Below are 27,155 nucleotides of genomic sequence, written 5' to 3'. Positions count from 1 at the left end.
CATATTATTTCTCCTTACAATATGGATACATTTCCAAGCACAGGTAACGGGAATAAAGAAAATTATCAGCTCGGGATATTGTCTTGATATACCACCAAATTCTCAAAACTAGGATCAAAACGCAAAGGGCAATTTGTAAGGAGAATTGATGTGTCCAGCTTAGGACTAACACAGTTATGTTTGCATTAACTGAGGTCTTATTAAAACAAAGCGGTACGATTCCAGATTGGTTTTAGTGAACGGTTTGTTTCTGTTACAATGTGCGCCACAGATACGTTCAAACTTTAATAGGAAAACAATGTAGCACTTAGTATCGTCATGCAACTGGACGCGACATCTTGTCACGCTTGTCCCTTTGCGTGACGACCTTTATGTGAAGGTTTGCATGCTTGGTAACAAAATAGATTTTGTGCGTTTTGAAATGTTGAAAAGACGTATCTGTGGCATACATTGATATGAGAAACGGGCTGTTTACTAAAGCTAAGTGTTAATCGTACTGCAACGTTTTTCTGAAACTCCCCCAGAACTTGGCTTATTTTAGAGAGTGTACCTGGTTCAGGAGAAAGAGAAAACAAACAGCGGTTACAGACATAACAAACGGCTTTCGCATGGTGTATTAAACTTGACGTTTCGTATGCTACAACATACATCTTCAGAAGTGACGGTTACAAAATATGACAAGATTTAAAGACTAAAATTAAAGCGAGGTATTGGTAACTAGCTAGAAAACAATGAACAAAGGAAACTACATCTGGTGTGAATTAATAACGAAAGAGTTTTTTCACTACCGACATTTTCATTTAGGGCGGGTTTTAAGTCCCGTGTTAACAATGTTTCCTTGTTCATGTGATTTAGTGTAAAATCAAGGAAACACTGTTAATACGGGACTTGAAACCCGCCCTAAATGAATACGTCGGTAGTGAAAAACTCTTTCTTTATTAATTCACACCGGATGTAGTTTCTTTTGTTCATTGTTTTCTAGCTAGTTACCAATACCTCGCTTTAATTTTAGTCTTTAAATCTCGTCATATTTTGTAACCGTCACTTCTGAAGATGTATGTTGTAACATACGAAACGTCAAGTTTAATTTACCATTCGAAACCTGTTTGTTATGTTTGTAACCGCTGTTTGTTTTCTCTTTCTCCTGAAGTGGAAATGGCCGAAAAACAAGAATTTTTATGATATTATCTGGTTCACTCAAATGGTTGGATTGCAAAATAAAACAACACGGGAGGAAAGATAACAATATTTTATTGAAGTAAAAATTGTCTCCCTTGTCCATGACTTTGAAATAAAAAAAATAAAATAATAAAAAAAATAATCTAGCCAATCTAGTCCCCGCTCTTTGGGTTGCTTCCACTCCGCCCCTGTTAGTCAGTGTTGTTTCTTTAGTCCTCATTTAATATTCCAACTTTGAAATCCTGGTCTGTTTTATCTGATTCCCTCATCCAAGCCTGGGATAGATGAACACTTGGAAGAGTTGACCGTTTGCTCTCAAGTGGAGTGGACAGCGTAAAGGAAAGTGTGAGTTTGCTCCCCATGCCTCCCGGGTCTCTGTCTTCATTTGTCACAATGCCACACTCGAGTAATTTTTGAATTAATAAGTTAAAAAAATTAATATGCCAAATTCGAAAATTGATTCAAGATGCTAATCCGCGAGTCAATGTACCGAAAAAATAATTTGCTGATAAGCTCGCCCTCCCAGAATATTTTGGATGGAAACCCATTTAAGTTGGAAATTTCCGCAACCCGGACAAGAAAAACCGAAGCGCTTAAGTATGGCGCTCAATTTCAGTGCATCACCGTTGAAATCAAAGAAAGATTTGAACACAAAATCCGCCAGTCTGACCTCCGACCAAACCTCCGACCGACCGTCATTCCACAAACTTCACCAAAGAGCACAAGCTGCTAAAAGTCTCTCATCTGTGAAGCTACCGATGTCAGGTATCTCTCTTTAATTCGGATGAAAGAAATTGGCCGATTTGTATAGCAAAAAAGTTAAGTTTTGTTTTAATAATAAAAATATTGAAAAGGTTTTAGTTAATTATGCTTAGTCAGCTTGTTTGTTTATTGTCGTATTTCATACCACGTGACGTAACCCTGGAGAGCTGTTTATTCATAAGCAAATCAAATTGCCGTGCGAATGAATGAATAATTAGAAAGACGATTCTCCAGAGAACATCCGTGATCTGACACGAACAATTAGCAAACGAAACTGAGCGGGTCTTGTTGTTATTTGAAAACTAAAGCAAGCTTGAAGTTTAGGCCGAATCGCTGCTAACATTGTTAGTAGGTGCTTAAGTTATGTTGTGTTTAAATTAAATAATTATTCGTGCAAGGATTTGAAACTAGAAAATTGTTGACTAATAAATTTGGTCTTTTTTTAATTTGGCCTAGTTCGACTTGAAATGGTTTAAAAATCCAAGTTGACTCGTTAATTTCCATTGTAGAAGTTTAAAATATTTTTGTTTGTTAATCAAAAATTCCCATTACGAGAGACTGCAGCGTCCTTCGCATCTCTGACTTCTCTGCTCACGCAATGTCTATCCTCACTTTGTAGAGGAGAATCGCGTGACAATCCGAGGAAATCTGAATTTTAGTGGATTTTAATGGAATAGGTTTAACCCATGACAAAATTGAGCCTACCTAAAAAAGTATCACCCCCTCAAAATGTTTATAATTATGAAAGTTTTAGTGTCGTTACAAAAAAGTAAATTTCAGTTTGAATAAAGAAATGCTCTATTGATTTAATTTATATCTATAATATAAATTGTTTTGAATTTCTGTTTGATTAGTTAGGTTGATTAGAAATTGAATTACCGGTAACTAAAATGCTTAAAATAATGATCAATGCAAGATGTTTCAGAATTACCCTTCATCAACAGACCAACTAACTGTTAAACGTTACGTCCCCGATTTACTTAACAGTTAACCGGCCTACCGACGAAGAATTATTCTCAAACACCAATTACATATTTAGCTTCTGACAAATAGCCAATTGACAAAGAAGAACGACTATTAAACACTCCAGACACTTAGGAAGATTAGGCACAGGCATTCAGCACAAGGATTTCTCAGATTGCTTTGTTAACTAGCATGAGCTGTAATTGCTTGGTTATCAAGGCAACTATTGACCCAATCACAACTCATGTTGGTTACCAAGGCAATCCGAGAGACCCAGGTACCAAAAGCTAGTGCTTAGACTCCCTAAAGTTTATGGAGTGTCAACCTAATGATAGTAATTCTTTGGAAAATTAGTTAAATGAAAGTTAAATGAAAATGAAAACAGGGAACGAAAATAATTTAGTTGTTTGAAATTCTTTAACAGGGAGAATGAAATTTAAGAAAATGCTAAATAAGAATTGTTTTTCAAAAAGATGTGTTTTGTTTATAATCAGGCCTATAGGATTTTATTTTAGTATTTTTAAGTTTAAGTTTATTTAATGAACCTAGAAAAAAGAGAAAACCTGACCCAGTAGCAACTCAATCAGAGAGACCCCCAGCAACTCAGCTCAATTTGATGTCATTTGTAAAAATCCAATCAGGTCAGACCGATGAAATTCAGTGATCTCCCCTGTCTATGCTTTCTCTAGAGATGCACCTTCCTTGAGCTCCACAATTCAACACTCCTGTTTTACGTCCTTGTTTGTGGAACATTTCCTGATACATTGACTTCAGACAAGCATCTTGCCGGGCCGAAATTGATGATGTGGTGTTGTGACAAATTATGTGAAACCCTCAAGACATGAAAAGCAAACTCTCACCTTCCGTCACACTGTCCACCCCACTTGAGAGCAAACGGCCAACTCTTCCAAGTGCCCAGCTATCCCCGGCTTGAATTACAGGATCAGATAAAGTTTCCCAGGATTTCTCGGTTGGAATATTTCAGAGGACATCAGAAACACACCTTCTTAGAGGCAGAGCTTCCGCAACCCAGCGGGGACGTGACTGACTAGATTTAAATATGACCAATCTTCGGTCTTGATGAGTGTGCCACCTTCTGTCCTAGGATCACAAAAGAACCTAACAACTAAATTAGTCGATGCATGCAAGCTCATTAGCATTATAACTAAACTAATAAACAAAAAATGGCTGTTTCTTGGTGATGCATGTCCAGAAAAAAAGAAACAAGATTGAAATCTTAAACTAGACTGTGAGCGTGTGTGTTTAGGTGCCAAGCACAAAAAATGCCTTCAAGAATAAAAAAGAAAACAGTAGAAAAAAATCCCTATAATCTGTAGAGGAAATAAATCAAAGAAAAAGTTTAAAGGAGGCCTACAGGAGCCTTCCAAATATGATGGCATGCAACACCAAGAAAGAACCAAACAATCTGTGCAAATAAAATTACAATAAATCAATAATTAATGTTCATCAACAGTCTGCATTATGAAAGTAATATTACTAACGCTGTGATCATTTTTATGAGGCTCGGCAAAAAGGTTTGTTTATATACTTACGTGAAAGCATCATGACGCTGTTTGTAAATTAAAACAAATTAACAGGAAAACAAAAGAAAAAGCAATATAACTAAAGTTAAAAATGCAGACTCTTGACCTTACATGTACTCTTTCTTAAAATGAAATATTACCATTAGCCAGGAATAACTGAATCAAAAATTGAGAAATTGAAATGGAATGAAAAATTAATGAGACTTTGGAATACCAAAATAGCCCAATTCTAAAAAAAAAATCCAAAGTAACAAAAAATGGTTAGTTCTTCAGTGCGATTGCCACTCAAACTTCTCTGCAATCAAATAGTGTCATATGTTGTGGCTTAAGGCATATAACGTTAATTTTGTAAATTAATGAACATTTTGGTAAGTCTTGAAAGTAATAAATTCAGTCAAGAAGGTAAATATGGTGGAGTGGACACAATAAGACTGTCATCGCTCTTAGCTAGTCGTTGCAAGTTTTGTTGCACTTGGAAGTAAGTACTAATTTTTTGCTTGTATAATTTCAGTTTGGGCTAATGAGCTTGCAGATCTACTTAATATGTACAGAGTGAATTAACATAATATAAACAAAGGAAGCATTAATAATAATGGTACAACTATAGTGTTGAAAAACTAGGAAAAATTGCTATCATTGCCATAACAAAGCTGCTAAATTTTGTGGTAGCCTCATAGTAAATAGATGTCATTTCCACTTCCAGTCGTTACGACAACTGAACATGTAATGCAAAATGCAAACTGTGTACCCACGCCAAGTTTTGGAGATAAAATAATTCTTATCCAAATTGATATAAATTGAAAATGAAAAACATTTGTTCTGAATTTCTTGAGATTTTTATATTTATAATATTAAATGCTTCCCTTGTTTATGAATTAAACAGCCACCATCAAGTTGCCAGGCATTTAATTATTCAAAAACGAAATTATTTTTGAATCACTGCCTGCCTATTCGAAAGCAACGAGTCAACGTCTTAAAACTAAGTACAAATTTAACAAACCATATTAAAAACAAACATTATTTTAAGATTTATGAAAGCTACAGTAGGTAATAAGTTTGCATGGCAGCATGATGTTGTTGTTAGAGTTCATTAGTTAAATATTGATTCTAATGAAATGCACTTAAATGACAAGTAATTATTTAGCAAGTTTCCCTTTGAGCACTGAAGAATTTGCTGACTAAATACTAAGAGTTTTCCCAATCATTGATAGTAATTTATCTTAGCTTGTAATGAAACAAACTTCATGGCAAAAGCAGAATGGAGAAAAACTGGGTGTCCTGAGCATGTGCTGACTGTGCTTAGGCCCTCGACCCTCAAAATTTCAGTTACACTAAGAATGAAACCTTAGTCTGCGCTCAAAAGATAAACGTTGCTTACATGTAGCAGTTATCATTAACCAGGCTAATCCTGTTTGTTTTCCCGACTTTGTTCAGCATAAATGAGCAAATTTTGAAATTTGACTTACATATTTTTCTTTAAGTGTAATTTTGTTCAATGCAAAGCCTCTAAGGAAATAATTTATTGTACGTCATACGTGTTCTAGTGTTTTGTACATAGTATGAATTTTGGAATTGAAGAAATAGATTCTTGCAATTTAGTTGAACATTATCTGTTTTTGTAAATCTTTGTTTAATCCTTTAAACCCCAGAAATGATCAGCAATTAGTTTCTCCTCACAGATTGAACCAGACATAATGAGAATTGACCAAATGATAAGGTGTCACAAGAAAATTTGTCTTAGTTTGTTTCTAAAAAATAATTATCAAGCAGTAACTATTGGAAAGATGTGGAGACAAGGTAAGAGAATTTCTATGCTGATATTATGGCTTTTAGATTGATATGCGCTATACTGATTTGTTTCTTAAACGATTAATTTTTGAAATTGTTTTGCAACTTTTGGTCCACTTTTCTAAACAATTTTAATATTCTTGAGACTTTGTCTGAGAGAAACTGTACTTCATACATTGCAGTAAAGGATGGGAAAAAAACTGCTCAAGGGAATCTTATGCTAGAACCTTCAACCCTAACTCAAATGGAACAAACAAGTGCAAGAGTAAAATTTACCGTTCAATGGATTTAAATCAGCCAGATGGAATGGGTTTCACAATTAACTGGTTCATTGATTGGATTCAGAGATCTTTGCCACAGCTTGTAGTTCTCTCAATAATATGCATCCAAAAAAATTAATAAAATTGCTCATGAAAAAGATGGTGGCTGGTCAATGTAAAGTGGGTCATTGTCTGTCCTACAGTGTATTCCCTCGGGATGCAAATTGCGGTATTTGACTACTTCCTGCTAGCCCTCATTGCCGGATGAAGACTATGTGGACTAGCAGTAAGAGTAAAAGCGCTGCGATCTACATCCTAAGGGACCACATCATGAAACAAACAACGTCTTGAATAATTTATTTCAAATCAATTTTATCTAATATAAAGCAACCTGGAGTGAAAACTACATACAGTAACAGAGATCTCTGCTTTCAATCAATGACCCAATTAATCTCATGCAGAGACAGCTAGGGTGGTTTTGGTTCAAGGAAAGGCACTTTTCTGATAAATGGTGGCACACACATCTACATATAATAATAAAATTATCTGACTCAATGCTAATCTTTGCATTGGTATGTGGCTTGTGCAGTTTCGGTAGTCTGTCAAGTTTCGGTGATCGTGGTTAAGTCAGAATATTAGTCCGTAGTATTCTGACGCACATTTAAGGTTTGTTGAGGTCACAATAAGTCAATTTTCACGTGTAAGTAGTTGTAAGTGTCAGATGTTGCATGCATGTATAGTCTCAATCCATCTTCATTGCATAACGTTTGTCAAATTTGTGTTGATTTTGTCTACAGCTAATTAAATGTTTGTTAGTTGGTTTGTTGAGGTTTAGAATACGTCATGAATCTTGTAGGGTGTAAAGATGTCAGCGTCATATGTTGCGTAGTTTAGATCCATCTATTGTTAGACAGTCAAGTTTGTGTTGGTTCTGTTAGAAGTCAATTAAAAGTTTGTTGGTTGCTTTGTTGAGGTCATGAATACATCATCTGTAAAGTGTATGTAATTGTTGGTTTGAGATCTCAGTTTCAATCCATCTATTGCAGTTAGTAAAGTTTGTGTTGGTTCTGTTTGAAGTTCAAGTTTGTTGGTTTGTTTGTTGAAATCATAGATACATGTACAAGTCAGCTGTACGGTGTAAGTAGTTGTCAGTGTCAGATGTTGTCTAGTTTTAGTCCATCTATTGTTAGGTTAAGTTTGTGTTGGTCCTGTTTGAAGTTATAGTTTGTTGTTTGGTTTGTTGAGGCCATGAAAGGTCTTGGTGTCAGATGTTCTCAGTTTCAATCCATCTATTGTTCTAAAGCCAAGTTTGTGTTGGTTCTGTGTGAAGTTAGTGCTGTTGATTGGTTTGTTGAGGTCATGAAAAAGTCACTTGTTGGCTGAAGGGCAAGAAGTTGTTGGTATCGGTTAAGAGTTGTGTGTTTCAGTAAGTAATGTAGTGAAGTAAGCGTCAATCAGGTTGTCTTATTCCAAACCAAAGCAAGGTGTTGGCCATGAGTCTATTATGATAATCTAGTTGAAGACTATCGAGCTAAAGAAACAATCAACTAACCTGAACAGGGGTTGTGGAACAACAGCTGGGTGAAAAACCTCCCCGTACGTCCACTTGCCCCTAGGAGGAAAACCCCGGGCCAGCTGCACCCCACGTTCAAAGGCCTCCCGGGCTGGGCCAAATAAAAACTCAATTAAACAGAAAAACTACTAATAATAAACCATCTTGTTGTCTTGTCTTGGTAGCCAATCTTTAAGCATCCTCTTTAATTTGTGTCTCTAGGTGTGTTGCCATTTTCCTGTCTCTCCAAGTCCATGCTGTCTTGTGACGATCTCTGCTGTCTAGCATCCTGTGACAAAACAAGCAAACTAATAAGTTACAGTATTGTGGGATCTAATCTAAAGCTTTAGACAACAAACATTTTTACCAGTTTTTTGGTTTTAACTCTCATTTTGTTTAACAGTGACATTGGGATTACTCATCATTATTTAAAATATAAATTATTTAAAATATAAATTCATCATTAGTCCTGGCTCTCCTCTGAGAGAATAGGGCAATTGACTTGTCTCCCCCAATCTGCTCTGTCCCTCACAGCGGCAACAGCCTCATTCCAAGTGGCAAAACCCACCTTCTGCCTCTTTCCCTGTACAGTTCACCTCCATGTCTCCCTTGGCTGGCCGCTACTCCTCTTACCCTCTGATGCCCAGGCTAGGGCAATGCATGGGTTCTGTAGGTGGTCCATATTATGCAATACATGCCCTATCCAGCGCCACCTCCATCTCCTAATCTGCTCACAGATGGTGCAAGTCCTAGCTCTTTGCCTCACTTCTTTGTTGGTAACCCTCGTTGGCCAATATATCTTTAACACCCTCTGTAGGTGCTTGTGGAGGAATGTGTCCGGCTTCACCTCATCCCTATTGGTCATTCTCCAAGTCTCGCATCCGTAGATTAGCACTGCTATGATGGTGGACTTGACGATCCTGATCTTGGTGTCCTTGCTCAGTTGACCACTTCTCCAGATCTTGGCTAGTTTGTTAAATGCTGCTGTAACTTTTCCTAAATGGCTCTGGACGTTGTCCTCAGCCCCTCCATGCTTGGTCACTCTTGCTCCTAGATAGTCAAAGCTGTCCACATCCTCTATTTCCTGTCCACCTACTACAACTGCATAGTTGTTCTTTGTGTTGATCCTCATGCGTTTGGTTTTCTTGGTGCTGATTTTCAGGCCCGTTCCCTTCCCTTTTCTATTCAGGCAGTCAATCTTTGGCTGGATGTGTGTGAATGTACTTGAGATAAGTGCCAAGTCCTCTGCAAAGTCTAAGTCCTCTAATGTAGTTGTTATCTTCCACCTGATGCTGGTTACTGCATGTTCAACTGTCCTCATCGACCAGTCAACCACCAAGAGAAACAGAAACCCTGACATGTTGTATCCCTGCTTAACATCCGACTTCACCTGAAACCAGTCTGTTCTTCCATCGCCATTCACCACTGCACTTGAGCAGTTTTTGTACATGACTTGCACCATTCTCACAATCTTTGGTGGTATTCCATAGCATCTCATGATCGTCCAGAGAATGCCTCTGTTTATGCTGTCAAAGGCCTTCTCGTAGTCCACAAAGCATAGGTACAGGCTAAAGTTCCATTCAACTATCTGGTCGACGATATTCCTGAGTACAAAGATCTGTTCTTTTGTGCTCCTTCCCTTTCTAAAGCCAGCTTGTAGCATCTGTCCCAGCAACAATCCTCTTAATCAGAACTCTTCCAGCCACCTTAGCTACAATGGACATGAGGGTGATACCTCTCCAGTTCCCACAACTTGTGAAATCCCCTTTCTTGGGCAGTTTGATGATAAGCCCTCTGGACCAGTCCCTAGGGACACTTTCTTCCTCCCAAATTGTGTTGAATAGCCCATGCAGGATATTTGCTGTGGTGTCAGTGTCAGCCTTTAGAAGGTCTGCTGTAATGCTATCTATACCTTGTGCCTTACCACTTTTTATGTCCCCCAGTGCACTCTTAATCTCCTTCCTTGTTATCTCGCCTATGTCAATGCTGTCATTCACCACATTTGTCTTGTCCACCTCAGCAGCAACCTCAGGAACTGGCCTGTTTAGAACCTCCATGAAGTGCTTTTGCCATCTGGCTTTGACTTTGCCTTCTTTGGTCAATAGCCTTCCTTCATTGCTCTTCCCCATTCCTACCTTCCTTGGCCCTTCATTGCATAACCTCCTAGTTGCTTCATTTACTCCCTTCATTTGATCCTGCTGTGCAGGATCTTCAGCTTCACGTGCGACACTGTTTATCTCGTATATCTTGTCCTTCCTAAGAGTCTTCTTCACCTCCTTGTCTTTTTCTCTGTACTCATTTCTGGTTTTGTTCTTCAGCCTTTCTGATCTTGCACCATCTATCTTCTTCTTTAGTTTCCTCCTCTCCTCAATCTTTCTCCAACTGTCTGTGCTGTTCCAGCTCTTACTCTCCTTCCTGCACCCCAGTACATTCAGTGCCATTTCAGTGTAGGCGGTCTTGATCTTCTAACACCTTTGCTCTATGTTGTTGGTTGGGACAGGCTGCTCACTGTTCTGGTGGTCATCTGCATCCATATCATTCTGGTCTAGCACCTGGGGGATGCTGAATCTATTCCTCAGTTCAAGCTGGAACTGCTGTCTTCCCTCAGGTATTCTCAGTTTACGCTCCTTGTGCCTTGCAGTCCTCACCTGTTTCTTGCTTGTGCTGTTCAACTTGAGTTTGGCTTTAGTTATGACAAGGTTGTGGTCGCTCCCCACATTAGCTCCTCTGTGTGCTCTTGTGTTTCGGACTGACCTCTTAAACCAGGACCTGACTGCCACATGCTCGATCTGGTTCTCATGGCGACTGTCTGGGGAGGTCCATGTATACTTGTGCACATCCTTATGAGGAAACATGGTTGATGTTATGGGGCAGTTGTTAGATACACAAAGCGGTAGCCATTGTCGATTCTCTCACAATTTAAACCATGTTTCCCTACGATGCCGCTCTCACCCTGCTGACTCTCCCACCTTATTGTTCCAGTCTCCCATTACCAAGAGCATGTTGTGTCTGGGAACCGCATCCAGCGCCTTCTGCAATTGATCGTAAAAGGTCTCCTTTACCTTGTCTTCCACATCGTTGGTTGGAGCATACACTTGTACTATAGTTGTCTTTATGTATTAAGAGTAGAATCTGGCCGTAATGATACGGCTGCTGACAGGTGTCCAACTCTCCAGACATCCTCTGGCATGCCTGGTCATCACGATTGCTACCCCACTTTGGTAAACATCATCTTCCCTACCTGAGTAGAGGATGGTCTCTCCAGTCTGAGTTCTGAGTCTGCCACACCCAGCCCACCTACACTCGCTAGTTCCCAGGATACTGATCCTATGTAGTAGCATCTCTGATCTTACTTGAGCTGTTTTGCCAATGCTATACATGGTGCTCACATTCCGGCATCCGATCCTAAGTATAATTTTGAGATTAGCCAACGACCCTCTTCGTCCACAAGCTTCTTTGTAGATTTCACCCGTGTCCGTCATTCTGCCATTGTCCCAAGTGATAAAGTTGTCACCTGGAGTTTGGCAAGTCGTTGTGCTTGATCCAGTATAGTTTGTCCTCAATTAGTCTCTGGTTTTGATAATCAGGTTGTGTAGGGTGATTAGCCCTACGACCAACTCCAGTGGAGATGGTTGGTGTGTTATCGGGATTCTCCTTCCCCTAGGTAGTTGCCTTGTTAAGCTGACAGGTACTACCCCCTGGGTTTTGGCTTGGAGTTTTCCACCTCCTAGATGGGTTGCTTCCCACAGCTATAGAGCCCCGTCTGCCCTTTCCTATCACTAGCCAATTTCCTGTTGAGCTGAGCTGGCTACCCTGATGTAGTTCAGCCAGTGGGTCAACACCATTGCCGGTGGTGTGCCTGTTGCCTGGGGTGTGCCTGGGAGCCATATGTCAGAACCTGGTGTCGCATATGGACCAGTGCACATCAGCCACCCTAGGAAGAGTGTGACCGCCCCCCTGTACAGGTACTACCACACACAGGCACCCAATACACCCCGCAAAAATATAAATTACTTAATATTCTATTTCATTCACTAATTAATGTGTACCTAGTTTTCATGACGACCTTGGTCAGACTGTACATGGCTTAGTTCAACACAACCATTTCCTATCCAGGTTTGTCTACTGTCTGCCCAAACTTGTCAGACTGTAGTATACTGTCCATCCATTGTTGATTCGTATGTAATGAGACTTTCAGAAAAGATTCTTGACTATGACCTGACATGTGATCCAAAGTAACTGTGTACATTTACACGTATTTACCTGATTGGCCAAGGTTTGAATGTTTCAGGCCTGCCCATTGTCCATCCAGGTTTGCCCACTGTCAATCCAGGTTTGTCCACTGTCTTTCCAGATATGTCTACTGTCCATCCATTGTTGACTATGAAATGACACATTCAGAAAAGATTCTTGATTATGACCTGACACATGATCCACAGTAACTGTGTACATTTACATGTATTTACCTGGTTGGTCAAGGTTTGAATGTTTTGGGTTTGCCCACCGTCCATCCAGGTTTGTCCACTGTCTTTCCAGATATGTCTACTGTCCATCCATTGCTGACTATGAAATGAGACATTCAGAAAAGATTCTTGATTATGACCTGGCACATGATCCACAGTAACTGTGTACATTTACACATATTTACCTGGTTGGTCAAGGTTTGAATGCTTTGGGTTTGCCCACTGTCCATCCAGGTTTGTCCACTGTCCATCCAGGTTTGCCCACTGTCCATCCAGGTTTGTCCACTGTCTTTCCAGATATATCTACTGTCCATTTACTGTTGACTATGAAATGAAACATTCAGAAATGATTCTGGATTATGACCTTGTACAGTGATTACTTGATTTTGACATCTTCATGACAACTTTTTCATATTAATTGCTGTATTTTTAACCAGCCAATCAAAACATGGGAGCTGTTGAGGGCAGTGATGTTAAATTGTCAAATTAACCATTCACTCTCGTGGGAATTTCAAAAGTCTCAAGCTGCAAACATCTGAAACCAGTGGCAAGTTGTCCCAGTTTGATTGGCCATTTGAAATGGAAGCCATCAGAAGTTGTCAAACAGATGTCAAAAACTAAATTTTGTAGGTGGCAGTGGTAAGGCACGTACATGTAGCACTGTAAAGTTCTGTGTATATAAAATATAATACAACTAACAGAATTTTAGAACAAGGAACTTTGCCAAAGGTGAACCTGAAGAACAAAAAAGGTTTCTGTCTATAATTGGCTTTTCAACAATCAGCTCCTGATGTTACAAACTACTTTCTAGCCTGATTGATAATTCCAACTTTGAATGCAATCTCTGCATTATAATCTTTTGTTACCTTTGCCAGCCTTCATAGCAGGGAAGTGTAAAGTGGGGAAGACAGGGAGGGAGAGGACTGGGGGAGTGGGAGAGAAGAGGAATGCCTGATATAAGAACCCTCTTTTTTCTGACACTTCTGCTACTGCTGGTGGGCACAAAATTCTGATAGGCTGATACACACTGAGTATTTTTTTTTCCTGAACCCAAGACCCAGTGTTATAAAGATCTCACTTCAGGGTAGTTTAAACTGAGTAGTTTAAATTCAGTGTAGTTTTAATAGCCACTGCTGATAGGCACAAACGTTTAACAAGCTGACCGAGTAGTTTTTTTTTTCTGAACCCAAGACCCAGTGTTTTAAAGATCTGGCTTCAGAGTAGTTTTAATTGAGTAGTGTTAATTGTTTGTTGCATATTATCTCATCAAAAAATAACCATCACAGCTGAAAACAAAGACATATTAGCAAGTGCTTTGAGAGATTTAAATCTTGTCAGCATAAGCAAATTTAGGCTTTCCTACAGGAATTTACATTGCCAGTTTTTTCTAATTGGAGAACATCTGTAGTATTGACAGTCGCTGACAGTCTATAAAATCAAATTACATGGAATATGGTAGGCTTTAAGTGAAGAGCCTAGTTCTTATAGCAGGCATTCCTTCCCACTGTTCCTCACCATTTTTACCTTCCCTGACCTGTCCCTGTAACCCCTTCCCTGTTTACACCTGCAAAACATCTCTTCCCCTAATTCCACCTCCAATACCTCAATGTCCTTTTTCCTGAAAAGCTGACAAGTTTGGAATGTCATATTTAAGCACTGTACTGTATTTACCTGGTCATTCACTGTGACCAGATTTGCTTCTTCCAGTAGCAACTGTACCCATATTTAAATCACTCTCCGATACCCCACCTTGTTTGAAAATTTGAGATTTGAACCCAAGACCCAGTGTTTTAAAAAATCTGGCTTCAGATGTGATAATCAAATTCCTAGCATTTTCCAGTATTAATAGTATTTACCTGGTTAGCCAAGGTGACAGATTTAGTTTCTTCCAGTTGCAACTGTTGCCATTTACCGCTACATCAGTGCCCTTTTTTTTTTTTTTGCTCTGTCTCACCACCATTTCAGTCTTTAGCATCCACATCAATCCAGTGGCCTGACAGAAGAATAAAAAATAAAATTGTACAATCATGTATTCATTTGGCATCTGAAGTCAAGCAATTATCGTTAAAAATAGTACTTCCCTCTCCTAATCACCCATGACTTCACACCACATGTTCCTCTAATTCACTACTAAATTCACCACATTTTCTATAGTCAACATGTACACTCTTAAAAACAATAGTCTCAACAAAATGAGTTTGTAAAATATCCAAAACTTTGATGTGAAACCACCCACTTTGTCTGTAGGTTTCCTCAACCTTTTACATTGTAATACCATTGCTTGCATCTAAGCTTGAATACATGATGCCAAAACATGCTCTAATTTGGTGTCAAATGTGGCATGATTGGACATCAAACATTTCATGTTCAGCAGACCATAATATAAACTTTCTCGTTGATGTCCTTTGGGGATATAACATTATACTGAAAGACTCTGAGAGTGTTGCTCCCACCAGTATTTCATGGTTATTCTAGAACAGGGCTTGAAATAACAGCTGGTCAACAGACAATGTCCAGTCAAAAATTGATTTTGTCCAGTTCAATCATTGGAGTGACCATACATTTTGTCTGGTTGTTTACACGTCAAAGGAAAATTTGATTCAGAGCTAGTTCTAAATTAATTTGTGCATTAAAAAAAAAGAAAGCAAACAAAAAATACAACCAGACTACCTACTTTGTCATCCATTAGTCATGACTGCAAATTAGCGGGTCTTCCAACATAGCATGTCTATCATTGTGTATGCTAATACAGTCCAATTTCCACTAACAGCTACCTCTCTACAACGGCCACTGCAACGTTGTTATCCCGGTGGATAGTCCATACATTCACTCTTATTCTACCCTCTCTACAATGACCACCTCTACATAACAGCAACAGTCATTAAAGTTCGTCCCAACTACCAAAAATAAATTTTCGTCAACAGCCAGTCAATCAACGACCAACGAACGGTGTATACAAACCTCATTTTTAGCGCGTCTTTAGCATCTGTTTCTGCTTCGTTTGTTTTATAGATATTTTTGATAGTGTTATGTATTCACATGTATGTTAAAATAAGCATTTTTAAAGATAAAAACACACCCCTGGGACCAGGCGTCAATAATTTGTGGTACCACTTACTTGTGGTACCATTTCCTATCGGTGGTTACAAACATTGACACTTTATCATTCAGTGTTAACCAATACCAGAACATGTCAAAATGTTAGTTTTCAAAACATACATTTACAAATGCAAACACTCTAAACTGTCAGTGGAGACTTAAAGTAATGTCATGATAGTGACCTCTCCAATACAGACACCTCTCTGATACGGACACTTCCCTCTGTCTCTTCGGTGTCCATATTAGAGAGGTTTGACTGTATGTTTGTGCAAGTTTCTTCAATGTTCATAAAAGATGATTCACAAGATGATAACACAAATTAAAATGAAATAATATTGTAACACATGAAAGCTGTGTCTGAAGTCTCTTTTGTCAAATTATCAAACGATTCCAAACACCACCAGCTTCTTGGTCCTTGTGGTCACATTTTTGTAATTTTCTTTGGTTCTCACCAACAATCACTCTTACTCGTGCCAAATTTAGTAAAATACGACGTTTCATATGAACTTGTCAAATTTTTTAAAAAATTGTCCACCAGGGAAAAAGCATTTGCTTTCAACTGTGACTTTATCAAAATGGTCCATTATACTTTCAACTGGGCACCTGCGGTCAAGTACTTGTAACCTTTTCAACAATTTCCTGTTCACCTCCTCAACAATTTTGACTTCATTATCTTTTTTTTTGAGTGTTCCCCCAAAATTTCAGAAAGATATGCATGGGAGACTTTGTCAATTTGTAGACAGCCTTAAGCCTTTGCACACTAATGGCTCATAGTATGATACCTCAGCCAATCAGATTGCAGCATATGCATAAGTGTACAAGTAGAATTCTAAGTATAGAAAATAGAAAATAGAACAAAAAATCTCTTGGATTAATCAACAGACCCAAAAATATACTGTCCAGTTGATAGAAATTTATGACCTCAAAGTATAGTATTGTCAGTTTGAAATTCAAAACAATCATTTCACTTCCCTGTCCCTTTTACAATTACAGTACTAACATTTTTTAAGCAACTACAGTGTATGTGCGTCTCATAACCCCATTTAATATATGGAGAAGAGTGTTTTACTGGGAACTAAACCACTCGTAGATTCCATACGCCACTTCATCCAGGACCCGAGTGGCGTATTTTCTGTATGTCACCTTTGTGAGTGTCGTATCGTTCAATGACGTCACGATTCGCGCCTTTTGCTTTTGTTGAATTGGTTTCAATATTTAGTCTCCATATAATAAAAAGAACATTACATGTTGGCTCCAAGATATGAATTTTACGTTCTCGTGGCAAGAACAATATCTCACGAGTGAGCGAAGCGAACGAGTGAGATATTGTTCTTGCCATTCGAACATAAAATTCATATCTTCTCGCCACCATGTAATATCCTCTATATATTTTCCACAAAACTGTCTCGGAGTCTCAACCTTTTTGCATGGCTAAGAGGTCTCAGAGTTCTGATTTGTTCATTGTCTTGGAGCCCTTGTAGGTAAAGAAAAATGCTATTCTCCCATTCCCACAAAGTCTTAGATAATTTAGCCATTCACCACCCCTGGTGCTTGTATCTTGTCGCACAAGTGTTTTACAGGACAGACCAGTCACCATTCCTATCCAATATGTTCCTAAAATTTGTTTGCTTGATTTGCAGTTCTAACTGATGGCACAAGTCAGCAACCTTAATTTCTCCGTACAAAACCCACTACCCACAAAGTAAACCCTTTCAGGTGGCTCGCTCAGATTTTTGAGTAATGATACCATTCAATTTGAGCGACTAGAGCACCAATATTATCAATCCAAGAGAAAATCAAACATTACTGGTGTGCTAGGGAAAGATGTCAAAGTTTCAAATGGGGTACATTTCACCAGGATCTGAGTTACCATAGCAAAGAAATGATGCCATAGTCCATTTTAAATAAGACCAAATAACTTGCCATCAGGGATAATTTTGAAAATATGACATTGGGATCTTGGACTTAACATAGTTGTCTTAACGATGGCAAAATTTAAAAAAAATCTATAAGAGCATTTTCAAGAAAATTATGAGTGAAGTTTCAAGGTGTCAAAATACTACTCGTAGTCTATGAATAAACCCGCTTTTTCATGTGTGAAGTCAGAATTCCAAGGTTAGTAAACGTGAAATTATCTTTTGATTTACTGTATCAGCATTCGAAATTTTACAAATCGGTTGACTAATCTTCAAAATTATGACCATGTCAGTTAAGATGCCGAGGGCCCATTGAAGGTCCCCTACAAAATGCTTGCTTGCTTGCGCTCATTTCGGCTTGCTTGCTGGCTTCGTGATCGTCATCGTTGTCGAGTTAATCCAGCAATTTTTCTAGGTTGTAAAACGACCCTTTGTCGCTTTCCACTAATTTAGCAGCCCACTCTTTGTTGAAAGAGTTTTTCGCCTACTTTGGCCTTTCTTTAGCCGCTGAAAACGGGAAAGATCACTTTTTCTTCTCCAAAGACTGATTATGGCACACGAAGCGTGTGTCAACTCAGCATGATCTTGATGTCATGTGACTTCTTGCCTCGATAATTAATTCATTTGACAGAACTTGTCAACTCTCAATTAAGTAATTAATATGCAAAAAATCTTTCTTGTGCAATAACTAGCTGCGGATATAATATCTTTTCGTGGAGTTTTTTTTTATCTTAAAGATTACCTTAAGATCTTTCCAACTGCTTAAAAAAGTACAATTGAAAGGCCGCGTGCAAGAACGTCCCCTAGATTTTTCGGCCATTTTTTAAAGTGCTTAAAACTAGCTGAATTTTGGCATGTGGGCTTCGTTTCACCTGAGAAAACATTGCTCTGAAGTTTTTTTCGCTGGGTTGCCTTTCGTTCTCGAGAAATAACGTATGCAAAAAAGGCACACAGGTTGGAAAAAGCGAGTGGTTTGTTGCATACGCAATATCTCGAGAACGAAGCAAACTTTAGCGCGAAAACTACGGGACATTGCTTAACATACCTGCACGAAACTGCATGCGAAATTTGGAGCGTTTTCGACAAAGTTCACCTTTGATTAAAATACCTGACGCCCTTTTCCCGCCAAGTCCTTCAAATAAACGAAGCCGGGCCTTTGTTATGATAAACAGAGCCGATCCTTTGTTATAATAGCCAAGCCAAGCCTTTGTTATAAGTGGAAGTCTCGCCTCGGTTTATTATAACAAAGAATCGGCCTGCCGCGACCGCAAGGACTTTGATTTTACTTAGAAACCAACAAAATGTCAATTGCACGCAGCTTATATAAGCTCAAATTTGTTGATTTCAGGTCAAAAGTGCTTAAAATGTTGACTCATGTTAACGCGCGACGGCAAGGATGTTGATTTCTCTTAGAAAGCAGCAAAATGTCAATTTTATGCAACGTAAAAGCTCAAAAATGTTGATTTTAGGTCAAAAAAGGTTTAGATGTTGATTTCATGTTAACCCGTGACGGTAGGGATGTTGATTTCACTTAGAAAAAAGCAAAATGTTAATTTTACACAGCGTATAAACTCAAAAATGTTTATTTCAGGCCTAAATAGGTAAAAATGCTGATTTCACGTTAACGCGTGACGGCAAGGATGTTGATTTCACTTAGAAAACAGCAAAATGTTAATTTCACGCAACATATAAGCTCAAAAATGTTGATTTCAGGTCCAAATAGGTAAAAATGCTGATTTCACGTTAATGCATGACGGCAAAGATGTTGATTTCACTTAGAAAACAGCAAAATGTTAATTTCACGCAACCTATAAGCTCAAAAATGTTAATTTCAGGTCTAAATAGGTAAAAATGCTGATTTTACGTTAACGCGTGACGGCAAGGATGTTGATTTCACTTAGAAAACAGCAAAATGTTAATTTCACGCAACGTATAAGCTCAAATTTGCTGATTTCAGGTCTAAATAGGTAAAAACACTGATTTCACGTTAACACGTGACGGCAAGGATGTTGATTTCACTTAGAAAACAGCAAAATGTTAATTTCATGCAACTTATAAGCTAAAAATTGTTGATCTCAGGTCTAAATAGGTAAAAATGCTGATTTCACGTTAACGCGTGACAGCAAGGATGTTGATTTCACTTAGAAAACAGCAAAATGTTAATTTCATGCAACTTATAAGCTAAAAATTGTTAATTTCAGGTCTTAATACGTAAAAATGTTGATTTCACGTAACGCATGACGGAAAGGATGTTGATTTCACTTAGAAAACAGCAAAATGTTAATTTCACGCAACGTATAAGCTCAAAAATGTTGATTTCAGGTTTAAATAGGTAAAATATGGTGGCCGGAAAATACTGTTAACATCTGGAACTTACTTTGGTTATCTGGGACAATGATTATCTGCACTGAACAAATAAACATCAAATAAGCACTTTTCCAAATACAGCAACGCCTTAAATGGCTAAAAATCCTGAGATAAATACATATTTTTCGACAAACGCGATCGTAGCTTTATGTCACGCACCGCCTAACAGATTAACAAATTAACCCTTCTGCGCAACGTACGGGTCTCCATACATCTGCATGTCCGCTGATCCCAGAAGTTCAAAACACTACAAATCATGCCGATATGAAATAAAATCAACGCAACCTGGATCACAGATCTACGTTACAATCAATCGCTACTTGTTGGCCATTATTACCTTTAAATGAAAAAAGCCGAAACAATCTAGTTACCAGTTCGAGAAACACGAGCAGAACGTGATCGCAATGCATGCCGGGAAGGGTCTTTACACCTCGCGCGCAGGAAAACATGGCGGTCGATACAAGACAAATTTTATAAGTCAAAAACCAGTTCTCGCTTTCCAAACTTTGACACTAGCAACGCTTGGCAAATGGGCCACAACTCACGAGAGGGTATTTTTCTTGGGCAAGAACTGCTCTTGGACTTTGCTGCCTGGCTTGATCTGACTTCGAACGCCGATAACATGATTACGGTATATCAGCTACCTTTGAAGTTTCAGAACACATTTTGATTCTTTAAAACGTGCTGATGACTTACGGGTTTATTGAGGCTTTATGATACCTCTCAACCACCAGGCAGGCACACTTTAACACTATGCTTAAGATATTAGTTGACAGAGCTCTAATGCGGCACATCTCTTTTTCGTTTGATGGTATTTCGTTTGCCGCTCGATCGATTCACGTGTTGTGTTTACGTCACAATAACCGATGTAAACAATCTGTTCCCAGATTTCCGCTCTATATACTATTTTCCTTTGACTTTAAGACAGCTAAGATTCAGTGGAATACACTATAAACAGTCTGCCTGTTTGCTGTTCAACAAAATAGTAAGGTTTCTTTGTTTTTTGTTCAACAAAAGATCTCCAAAAGATACCGCTTGGAAAACTGAGCTTTTTGCATACGTTATTTCTCGAGAACGAAGAGCGCCCCAGCCAAAAAAAATTCAGAGCAATGTTTCTCAGGTACAACGAAGCCTACATGCCAAAATTCAGCTATTTTTGAACACTTTCAAAATGGCCAAAAAATCTAGGGGACGTTCTTGCACGCGGCCTTTCATATCTCCTCAGAGCTTTATTATCTAGCTCTCTGCACGCACGGCAGGCCTATGATGAGAGAGCATCATAGGCCTGCAGTGCGTGCAGAGAGGTAGATAATAAAGCTCTGAGGAGATAATATTATGCAAAATGGCAAATTTTCCTGTTACTGATAACTTAAATGTTATTGCAAACTATTTCCACAAGACTTGACTAAATGGTATTCTGGTCTTAAGGTTACTTCCCACCTTCGCAGGTGCCCTTCGGGAAAAAAATCGTACACGCGCCAGTTTCAATAAAACCCCAACAAACTATATATCATAAGAAACCTTAATAAATGTACTTTACGAAAAAAATACAATTTCAGCATGTTTTCTTTTAGGAAATGTCAGGAGGCGGTAAGGCCTGAAACGACCATGGCTTCTTCTATTGAATTTATCGGGTATCGGATTCCGCAGTGCGAGCAAAATGGCTGCACAGTCTTATTCACAAGGCATCAATCAACGAAAGTGTGTCGGGCTTTTTCGATATTCTGATTGGTTGTCTAGATATCCACTTCTAAAGTTGGAGTAGCTAAAAATATGCGAGACTTGTTGCGTAAATGAACGCCATGGGAAAAATGTGTTAAATATCAAAATTTCCCGACACACTTTGGTTTGTCATTATCTCTGGAATGTTCTGGCAAAATTTCAAGAAAATCCGTCAAATCTGCATACCCTATAAATTCGCTCAAAGTGGATGTATTCCTCCAAAAATCAAATGCGAGATTTTAGCTTGTAAAGGTTCGTAAGCAACTTGCGCCACGCCCGGAGATTATCACGCCTAATAAAACCGCAAACCAATGGAACAACAGGACCTCCTAGTGCCTATGACAATAGATCAAGATTTCCCGGGAAAAGCATTGCATTGCAACATGTTTTTTTTATCTCACTCAGTGGAGTTCAATTTAGGACGGTGATGTAATATAATGGGCAAAGACGCCAAAGGCAAAGGCAAAGGCAAAACCTGCGTTAAAAAGGTTAAAGGCGGAAAATGTGCCGCTGAAAAACAAGACGTTAAGGAATCGACGGACAGCTTAAGAAATACCCTTATTGCTGAAATGAGTTCCCTTGGGTAGGCTTCATTTTCTTTATCACTTCCGCCAGATTCTGACGAAGAATCTTGTTCGCAGCCTGCACTGACATTAACTTTGATTTTTAAGCTACTTGCTCCAAGGATGTTCGAACGCTCTGGATCTTCTGCAGACGCCGAGATTGTCGAAGGCGTTTGGCCAAACCAAGGGCCTTTGTCGCTTTCAGCAAGGTTTTTTTTTTCTTTCCTTGATAATATGGAGGTTTTTCTTTCTTCTTTGAGCCAGGTTTTTTCGTTTTCTTTACCCAAGGCCTTTTTTCTGCTTTTGATTTTTCCATAGGAGTTAGCGTAAAGAGCTTCCACGTGGGAATTTTTGTCAAGTGCGTGATGTAAATAAAAATATGCAAATGACATGAAATATGAGCGATGAGCGTTTGCCACGAAAATTTCCCCAGGGTTCTCGCCCGTTGACAAGATTGTGACACCTTCCTAGCTTATTAACTTTATTTGAAAATACATTTTTTCTAAATAACTCGGCCGCTTTTTGAGATTTTTAATGTTTCTCTTTTGGAAACACTAGATAAAATGACGAACTTAAATTTTGTCAAATAAAAGAAAAAACGATTTTTTTGGCCTCTGAAGGTGGGAAGTAACCTTAAATGAATCTTATAACATCTAATTTCCTGGAGTGAAAATCTCAGAGAAATCGCTATGTTTGACTTCCAGAAACATTGGCTTGGATATCATCTGGTGTGGGGTATGCCTTTTATCAAAAATTGTCCCTAAAATTACATCCCTAAAATTGGAAGGCAATTAAAAAACACTCGATTATTTTTTTTAGACTTGGCCCTCAATGAGGTTAACCCATATTCAACGTAATCCTGGCATTGCAAATTAATTGAAACATTTTAAGGCTGATAATTTTCAATGTCAACTCAAGATATTTTAGCATGCTTTGGGAAAATCACTGGAAAGCAATCGTACATTTTATCAATTCATAATACAGTGAAACCAGTATTAAGTGTACCCTGTATTAAGCGGACACCCTCCCAACATTTCTTCCCACATTTACTGTAGAATAGACCTGCATTCAGTGGGCACCTCTGTTAAGCGGACGCAGACACTAATATTAAGCCATTTGGTTGCACAAAACCTACAGTAACTGCACACTTCAAGGGATTTTTACCTCTAAAGGCTTCGCTGAGACTCCTTAACATTGCGAGGAAAAGGTTGTTGTTATTCATCGTGGTAGATGCAATAATAAAGTGTATTATCATTTGTCTCACAATGTAGTCACTTGAGATGTAGATCACAATGTTTTGACTGCTTACTGCTAGTCTTCTTCAGGCGATAAGGTCGACTGATTGCACGGTATCATTTATATCACAAAGGTCGGCTGTGATTGGTGCATTTCGATCCTCCTATTGTTCCATTGCTCCGACGAGTAGCTGTTCCTTCAGTGGTCCACTGTTGTACTGTTCTCCTGTTGTTGTGTTTTTTGATCGTGGGCATCCATGCTTCAGGAATTTCAATTCCACTATCCCTGTTGATGTTATTAGGGTGAAGTCTTATGTGAATAGCTTCCTTGACCCTACGTGTGTACCAGTGAGGATCTCGATCAATTAACTTGACCTCATTCCAGATAGGATAGTGGCGGGTCTCATGGGTGTGTTCAGAAACGGCGGAGGTCTGGGTACGGGCGAGTCGTATATCCCTGTCGTGTTCTTTGATCCTCTCCTGCATAGATCTCCCTATTTCCCCAATGTAGACTTTGCCGCACTCACAGGGAATCCTGTAGACAACATCATCTTGTTTAGCCGGGTTGACAGTGTCCTTTGGTCACACTAAGTGTGACCGACGTGTCATGTGGGACTTGAAGATGGTGTGAATGCCTTGTCGTTCTAGGCAGCGGCAGAGAGACCCCGAAACTCCTTGGACATAAGGTAAAACGGCAGTGGATTTAAATTCCACGACGGGCTCTCCTCTTGGGGTTGTTCATGCCTTTGTGATCTTCTGTACAAACGAGGAGGGATATTCGTTAGAAAAAAGTACAGATGACAGATGTTTCTTCTCTCCAGCGATTACTGATGGTTTGCTCACGAGATGTTTAGCCAGTCGTACAGACACTTCACAATACCACACTTTACTGACTGAGGGTGGTGTGAATCATACTCTAGGTACTGATCAGTATGTGTTGGTTTCCTGTAGACACTGTTGGTAAGGCCGTCACTGTTCAGCAATGTTGTTTTAAAGCTAAGCCATTATTCCAGATTGATGCATTGACTAACTGCACATTGTACTATGAGCAGTCTTAGCTAGTCTTCGATCTTACACTGTTTTACATTGTGTTACAAAACGGTTAATAATAACTACTTAATAACTGAGAGTGAGGTCGGTACAGGAAAATCTCAAACTGAGGCCTTGCTGTATTGACCAAGCAATAGCGAGGTCAATACAGTAGGCCGCGGTTTGAGATTTTCCCATAACAACCAAACAGTCGAGGTTATTAAGTTGTTTATTATATGGCTCATGAATTAAAGAAAAGAAAAAGATTATTCGAGCGGAAGTCATCAATTTACATCCGGTGATGCATATGTTTGCGGATTCATTCATCGTCTCAAACCCAAGACAAAACTAGACAGTCAGTGAACTTCACCACTGTATTACGTATTCTGTTAAAAACAGATCTCTTTACAGGAAGAATGATTGTTACAGCCTCAAAAAGGTATTTTAGTATCATGGTGCCACAACTTGATGGGGGAGTTTTTCCGACTTTTGTAGCAAAGTATCAACACATATAGAGAAGACAGAAAGTGCTTCAAAATAGTCCAAACAAACAGTCTTTCGGTGAAAGAAAATACTAATGCTTTAGAGAGTCTTCAGAATGCACTGCTCAGAATAACTCGATCTTCGCATTCGCTTTCGACAACATATCTTCACCTTCTTCATTCTGGGATTTATGGATGAACTTTTCAAGCATTGAGAACGTCTAAAAATTCCTGCAGTTATCTAAAACACTGCTACCAACAGAAACCACCCAATTGTTTACATCTTATGATCCTGGAAGCTGATTTACACTTGCTTGTGTTAACTGGTTAGCGAATCTATTTCATGAGAACTGTGACGGAGTTCAATATTTCGTTAATTGCTGTGACTAAGTTGATAACTTATAAGTTTCTTCACGGTGTTCTGCTCAGGATGCATGACAGATCTGCTGATGGTGTTTTTCACCTAGCCATTTTAGCTTTGAGCGTACTTAAGACTTGGCAAACTTTGATTGTTTTTCACTTGTGCCAGCCAAGGTTACCAGCTGGTAAGTCAAAAACAACTTTTATATAAATTTTATTAAGGAAAAATCTCTAAACTTTTAGCTACTCAGAATCAAATTTACTTTCTCTTACTGTTTTTAATCGGCTTTCATCATTTCAATGCACATGAATTTTCAGAGCCGGGCTCTTCCTAATTTGCATAATCCGTAATCAGCCCATGCGCATTACAGCTGCATAATGACTGCTCAAATCTCACTCTTAGCCAATCAGAGTGCGCATTATATCAGCCACAAGCCAAAGCCATATAATAATAAATTATTATTGCACAACATAATAAAACCTGTTTTCAGTGGACACCATGTATTAAGCGGACACTAATGAGGGTCCCAAGGGTGTCTGCTTATTACCTTAATACAGGTTTCACTGCATACAGAATTGTACGATAGCATGGTAGGTGATTCGAGACAAAAGAAATTATAATGAAAGCAACAAGCAACATTAGTGAAAATCAGAACAACATTTTCCTGAGTTGACGCTGAAAATGTTTTAATTAATTTGAAACTCTAGGATTACGTTGAATATGGATTAATCTCATTGAGGACCAAATCTAAAACAAATTTATTGAGTGAAATATACCCCATTTGTTACTTTCATCTTTCTCTAGCACACCAGTAACGTTTGATTTTCTGTTGGATTGATAACAGTGGTGCATTAGTCGCTCAAAGTTGAACAGTATCGTTACTCAAAAATCCGATCGAAACACCCTAACCAAAAAAATTCTCATTTTGCACAAAGGGATATGTGCACAGAACACAGAAAAAAGTACAATTCAAAATAGCTTACATTCACAGTATATTTCAAATTTATAAAGGAATACAAGAGTTTCACAAAAGTTCAAAGCTACCACGTGCAAATTAAAAAAATATGCAAATTGGATTGAAATTCTCCATGTCTTAAAAAAATACAAAGGCACCTTAAGGCACCTTAAAGTACGATTCAAAATAGCTTATATTCACAGTGGATTTCAAATTTATAAAGGAGGTCAAGAGTTTTACAAAAGGTCAAAGCTACTACGTGAAAATTAAAAAACTATGCAAATTAGATTGAAATTCTCCGTGTCTTAAAAAAATACAAAGGCACCTTTTATCTTTTTTGCAACTTCTAGCACCTTAAGTATTGTCTAAGAGGATTTCTAAGAGGTTGGGATTTCGTTTTGAAAGCTTATGACCTCAAACAAAGGCCAGTCTCGGATACTTTTTGCTCAAAACAACGGGGGGCACGTGCGAGATGTACAGTACTGAGAATTTGAATTTACCGCTGTATAAATCATAAAAGCTCGACGCAATAAAATTCAACCAACTTCAATGCTTACTTGGGCAATAGCAATGGAAAAATACCAGTACAAAAAGTGATTTTCGTAAACAGCAGCTTTTGATTTTAACCTTACCTTAAGTAACAGTGTTGTGGAATAATTTGCCAGGCTGTTGTCTGTTAGTAGCACACTGAGAGGTAGGCTTCATTTCAGTGTTCTGTAGCCGTCACAGCCATTTTCCTTGCGCCCAAATCCAGCCAAACGAGGAAAATGCTTCAAATGGAAACTGATGCCATAGATGCCATATTAATCGTGGTATTGGTACCAAAATAAGTTTATAATCCTCTGAAAACTGCGAGCTCACGTCGTCATGTTTGGATTCTTTATCGTTACCAGTGTCTTTCGCGTCACGGGAAAA

At 38.6% G+C, this 27,155-nt stretch overlaps 1 long non-coding RNA gene across 5 annotated transcripts; it reads right to left on the bottom strand.

Annotated features, from left to right (window-relative positions):
- Window positions 1-1,335: 1,335 nt before the first annotated feature.
- LOC145478704 (uncharacterized) lies at window positions 1,336-27,155 on the bottom strand. 5 transcript variants are annotated; one of them, XR_014048315.1, is made up of 7 exons: window positions 15,473-15,522; window positions 15,186-15,372; window positions 14,368-14,504; window positions 12,697-12,835; window positions 12,515-12,611; window positions 12,312-12,429; window positions 1,336-8,337 (listed from the first exon to the last, which is right to left on the bottom strand). It is a non-coding gene; the product is annotated as an uncharacterized LOC145478704 (long non-coding RNA). The 5 variants fall into 5 exon arrangements; XR_014048314.1 differs by lacking the exons at window positions 15,186-15,372; window positions 15,473-15,522 and adding an exon at window positions 26,873-27,155; XR_014048316.1 differs by lacking the exon at window positions 15,186-15,372.

The sequence above is a fragment of the Orbicella franksi genome, chromosome 2, assembly GCF_964199315.1.
Source record: "Orbicella franksi chromosome 2, jaOrbFran1.1, whole genome shotgun sequence".
NCBI classification, from domain to species: domain Eukaryota; kingdom Metazoa; phylum Cnidaria; class Anthozoa; order Scleractinia; family Merulinidae; genus Orbicella; species Orbicella franksi.
The sequence above is the reverse complement of the archived record's forward strand: the minus strand, read 5'-3'. Positions and strand labels throughout refer to the sequence as shown.